Here is a 6,119-nt window from a genome sequence, read left to right as displayed (position 1 = left end):
TTTCTCTCCTAAATTGCAGCACTCATCAATTAGCAGGCAGTTTCCATACCTTGTTCTGTGATCTTTTAGGATGCCCCGTCTACTATTCTCTATCTCAGAGGTGCCTCTTCCAATTCTTACACATCTGTCCTTGATTTGGCTACTCTTAAATAATAAAAAAGCATTTTTGAATAGTATGGAAGGGAGTGGATGAGAAACAGAGCAAAGAAAAAAGTGGGTGTTTGAACTGCAAGTAAGTAGTGTATATAGTGTAGCAGCAGCAAGGCAAGAGGCTCACCACCAGATATTCTCAGTTCTCTGGTGGGATGCACCATTCAGAGCAGTGCAAGACATCCTTGTTAGCCCCCGTCCTTTTAAGCCATTGCAATGTCATCTGATGAAAGTATTAATGGCAAATTCATCAACAGGAAGCTTACTGATCTAATGCTGGGGAACATCCTTAAACAGGAATTTAAAATATTCTTTCTCAGTTGTATTAAGAATAGAGTTAGGTTAACATAGGGCACTGCAACTCACTAGTTAGATAACAGAATTTTTTTAGTTTTTTGTAGCAAATTTGAACAGTCAGGGCCGTAAGCGAAGTAGGTAATACATGTGGAAGAAATTTAAATATCAGATCATTATTACAGAGTCAGAATTGTGTCAAGATTTCTGAACTGTTTTTGATGCCACAATGGGATGACAAATACATGGCTTTAGTTACTTTTGGCCTTGGAAGTAGTTCTGATCACAGTAACTTTTAGCTGGCTTCTCTTTTATGCTCTTCTTTAATTTCCAGTTTAAGCTAGAGCCTGACATGTGGATATTTTAATTTATACTTTTGAAACATCCAAAAATCTGTTGCTTTCAGATGCTTTCTTTTAAGGCAATAAGCAGATTTCCTGTGGAAAATATTTTCTCTCACCCTTACTTTTCAGCCATATGACAAATAAATGAGCTTTAATTACTGTTTTTGTAGGAATTGAATCTCTTTTCAGGTTTTGGTTTCTAATTTTAATTTTGAAAAATAAAATAAATATGATCTTTATGTCAATAGAAGGCAAAGGAAGATTAGAAAGTAAGGCTGTACTTTTGCAGCTTTACAACAATAGAATAAAAATTGAAATAATGAACTGTAAATGTGTGTAATTACATAAATAATGCATTTTTATAATTGTCAAGTAGGGTTATACTGATGAATCAATTGTTTTTAATTATGGTATGCTTGATTGTTTCAGAAACGTAATTGGTTGTAATCAAGAATCAATTAAATGTTTGTAGTAATTGTATTTATCAAATTAAATATATTTTTATAGTTTAGAAAGGTATTCAGAAAAGAAGTTCTAACGGACTATACTAGTGGTAGGTGTTCATGCTATTGGGCTGACTAGGGTGGCAGTTAGTATAGGATAAAGAAGAAACATTTATTTCCTTCTTATTTCCATTTCCAATCTCATTTGATCTGCGAGGATAAACAAGGATTTAGACTTGTTCGGTATTCGTAACTCTTAGCTGGCTTTATAAAACAAGGTCTGACAGCTACCAAGTCCCCCGTGTGAGAATGTTTGAAAGCTGTGAAACTTGTAATCAGAATAACACACCTTGCAGCAGGATGGTGGTCTAGGAAGAACTCATAAGAGTTTCAGTTCATCTGCCTTCCCCAGCAAACATTCCTAGATGTGTTTTATATTCTAAGCTATTTTACAGCAGTGTGTCATGTGGAGCTGTTTGCTTTTACCTCAAACTAGTTATTGTTCTTCTTGCAAATAAACTTTAATAATAAAGGAACTTTGTATATGAGATACGCACAAAGCATAAGGTTAGAAGTCTCTATATGTTGAAAACATTCAAGTGTTGGCAAACTTAAGCCATAAGAAAATGAACACCTATCTCACTGCAATATTTTCACAAGTATTTCAAGCACTTTTCACATTCTTGATAGGGATGAATAAATATAATGAGAATTTTATTTGTAGAAAAGGAATTCCCTGGAGGTCCCTTCCAACCTTGGCCATTTTGTGATTCTGTGAATTGACTGGACTGCGCCATTGATGACTGTTGACTACAGAAAGGTAAAGGACGGGCAACTAAATGAAGCTAGTATGATTGTAAGTGAATAATGAACTGACCAGGTAAGTGATTAGAACTTTCTTTGATATCGTATGCATACATTTTGTCAGTGCTGAAAACTTTACAGGCCGTTATAGAAAAGGATATTGTTAGGCTTATTATACTGTGGATAGGAGAATGGATTATCTACTAATTGCATTAAATACAGACTGTATGTATGGTTCATGCTTCCACAGTCTTATTTGCTCTGAACAGCATATTTGGTCAGCTTGTTTGCCCAGGGAAAACAAATCTGCACTAAGCAGTAGGCAAAACACATGGCTCCCCTCTAAGGGGTGCTATTTAAGGACCTGAGATCTACTACTGTAGTTCCCTAAAAAGAAGCATTTTTTCTGGTAAATGTGGCAAATATATACATAGTAAATATAGAGTGCCATCTACTGACATATAAAGAGAGAATATATATGTAGCATTGTCCATAAATGTGCGGACTCAATAAAGTCGTTATGCTCCAAGTGGCTCCAGGTGCCAGCCTAATCTCGCCAGGACTTGCCTTTTCACAGCAGTGCTGTAAAGAAACTGGAAAAGCTGCCAAATTTTCTGCAAATAAAGCCCAAGGTTGATGTGTTGGATTTAATTGAAAAGGAGGTTATTTTTTTTTTTTTTTTTTTTTGGAAGAATCTGAAGTGATATCTCCTGAAGTTTTTTTGGTCTGGTGTTGTTGGAAACCAGGCATAACATGTGCCTGGCCTCTGAGTCTTCTCCGTCATGAATGGTAGGCTGGGCTACTTGCCCTTTGTTTTTTTCCTCAGGAAATTGAGTGTTGAATTCTTCTTTTACTATAGAATAGTGCTGTATCAATATGTGTTGTATTTTCACCATAAATTGTTCCTTACTTTGATGAGATTATCAGAATTATTTGGTATTTGTTGATAATTATTCCAACCTATGGGGCTAATTATTTGAATAGTGAATTTCTGAACTTTAGGATAAAAAGAATAATCGGCTGAGTTATTTTTGTTGTTGTTTTGTTTTTCTAAGCACTGCTTTCTGGAAATAAAGGTATTTGTGGAAAAGAAAACAGTAAAACAAAAGGAAAATTCAGGCTTTATATCTATTTTTTTTTTTTCCTCTGAAAACTTCAGATAACTGCTCAGGATGGGTTAAAAAGATAAATGAAGTATTAAGAAATGAAAACCTTATTAATCCAGTGTATAAACCTGTGGCACATTGTATCTGGGATGCTATGTGCAGTTTCTGTCTCCCTGCTTCAAAACAAGATGTTACTCAAAGGAGGGCAGAGTAATAAAGGTGATCAGAATTTAAGGAGCTGCTGCTATACTCAAGTGGGTCCTATGAAAACATGGAAGAAAATGGTTATTCACCACTACTCACCATGGAAGAGCTGAGGGGCAACCAAATGAAAATATATGTATATTGCCATGTGCTAATGAAATTGTGGAACTTGATGCCATAAAATGATCTGAGAGCCAAAATAATGGGCTCACAACCATCAGAAAGCCCTTTCCCTCCTAACTTGGGCAACCAACAGTGTGGGTCCAGGAGAGGTAATTTTTATTCTTGTCCCGTTTCTCATCTTTTACTTTAATTGTAGCCTTTAGGACCTACCAGGAAATAGATTATTAAACCAGATGTACTTTTAATCTAAACCAAAGCAACAGGCTCTTGCTTTGTATCTGAGAATTGTGCTCTATTTGCTCTCTGCTCTGTTGGTAGCCTGTAGAGTTAAGCAGTTTTTCTACATGGTGGTAGAGCTGCCACTGAGTGCCTTTTGGAACATCTGTCCACAGGCTCTGCTTATGTTGTCCTTCAGGAAGAAGGGAAGTGTGCCCAGATCAAGATCTTCATCTCTTCATCATGTGGCATAGGTACCTAAAGTAACTAGGAGTTGCACAGCCGATTGTTAGATTCCGAAGATCTATCCCTTAATTGCAATCCAATGGCAATGTTTTCCAGTTCAGCCCTACCTCACTCTTCAGGCTATTTGTTAAATTTGAAAAGTAAGAGGAAATTCTCTTAAGCAAACTGTTTTAATACTGTTTTAATATACTTCTTGGCTTCTCCAAAAGCAATGCCTCCTATTTTATGGTATTGGCCCACAGTGTCAGAGGTGGATGTTGGTGGTATCGCAGTAGGGACTGATCCTTCCCATCAGTATTCTGTTATGTTTCATTGCTGTGTGACAGATGGCAGAAAAGGGGCTGTCTGACAATGGTATCTGACATGGAAATGCATCTTAAGCGAAGGTGTGGAATTGAATTCCTCCATGTGGAAAAAGTTGCACCCATTGACATTCATCAGTATTTGCTGAATGTTGGTGGAGACCAAACAGTGAATGTGAGCAGTGAGTGGTGCATTTTAGTAGTGTCAACAGTAAGTCACCTCCACTGGAGCATATTTTTACAGGTATGGTATGCAGGCTGGCTGTCAAAAATGCATGGTTTATGGTGGTTACTATGTTGAAAAATAATGTTTAGTAGCTGAGAATTTGCTGAATCGAAGTGTTATTGTGTTTTTTGTGTGTTACAGTTTCCATGGAAATAAATGTGAGAAAAACAATAAAAGGTCTTTGTTCCAGTCAACAAAGTTAGCATGGTAAGGTTCTTCCGGTGTCCTACCACCTAAGTTTGATTCCTGGGACCTGCCTGCGGATGTACTAGTGTCAACGTGTATGTTGAGACTGGTTTAACTAAATGAGGCTGTCTGAAAAGGCATTAATGGTCCTGGTGCAGTAGTCTTGTGTGATTGCACCTGGAGATGGGAAGCAAGCAAAATGGGAGTGGTGTTCTAATATCATTTGTGTTTTGTTCTTTTTTCTTATTAAGTGGTAACGTATGCCTAGTTTGAAGAAATGCTTTTAAGAAAAGTTAATTCTATGTGAACGAAATAATTTGCTTGAGAAGAGCAGTTGGATGAGAAATAGCAATCCTTGCAGTGCCACAGTGCTGCACCATTAGACCAGCAGGTCACACTTTGGCAAACACAGAGCTCATGCATTTCTTTCAGTGATAATACTGTCAACTCCAATTTACAGCAGTCTGTTTTAATGCAGAGCTTACCAATAATTTGTAGTGATCAGAAGATCAATATGATTTAGCATTCGCATTTGGAATGAACAAGTAACCATTGGGAGTCCTCCTGGGGGCTCCTTTCTCTTCTTCGGTTGCGACAGCTCTGAGTCCTCAAAGTTGAATTGATGTAATTTTAATTTTAGGATGTAAGAATCCAAACACTTGCTGTTTTTAAATTGAGCAACTCATGAAAGTAAAATCAGGGTGCTGTGTCAGTGATGGAATTTTATCTCCTTGTTTTTCAGCCTTACAGATGCAAGCACACCCTGGCTAATGGCCCTGACTGCTAGCAGCAGCAGCAGCAGCAGCAGTTGTGTAACAGTCTTTCTCCAGGGCTTGCTTCCCCCCATGGAGTGACTTCTTTCCTAGCTTATTGAGATAAAATCTCCTGGATTCTTGACCTGATCTGATGGAGGTGGCAACTGAGTGGCATTCTTTAAATCAGTTGTCTCCCCACGAGTACATCATCTAGCACATATTATGCCTTTAAAAATGCAATATATAAACACCCTCCTTTCCCTGGAAATCCAGCCATGGCTTTGGTGTCTTCTGGCATAGAGGTGTTTCATGAAACCTGTTGAATTAAAGGGATTTTTTTCCCCTCTCCAAGTCTAATTTTTAGGTATACAGCACTCAATTTGTCTAAAAAAAATACTTTCTCAGAGCAGCAAAGCATTAAGAGTAGCTTGCTAAGAGCTCCAGTGAGAAAAGTGTCACATGAAGTTGTGGAGGAAGAAGAGGTAGTGACTGTTACTGTGTTACTAGGAGAAAAGCCCTTTAATAATCAAACACAAGAATAATACAGAGGAAAACATATTTTAGCTTTTCTAATCTCTGGAGTGTTTTTTTCTTTTAATGAGTAAACCTGACGTCTGTTTCTCTTAACGTTGTCATCTGTTGATCTACCGCATCCCTCCTAAAAGGATATCATCAAGTTGAGATCCATGTTTGATGTAAAGCCAGTATTAATTTGAAGGG

The sequence above is a fragment of the Meleagris gallopavo genome, chromosome 2 (assembly GCF_000146605.3).
Source record: "Meleagris gallopavo isolate NT-WF06-2002-E0010 breed Aviagen turkey brand Nicholas breeding stock chromosome 2, Turkey_5.1, whole genome shotgun sequence".
Lineage (NCBI taxonomy): Eukaryota > Metazoa > Chordata > Aves > Galliformes > Phasianidae > Meleagris > Meleagris gallopavo.
Note: the sequence above shows the minus strand (reverse complement) of the source record.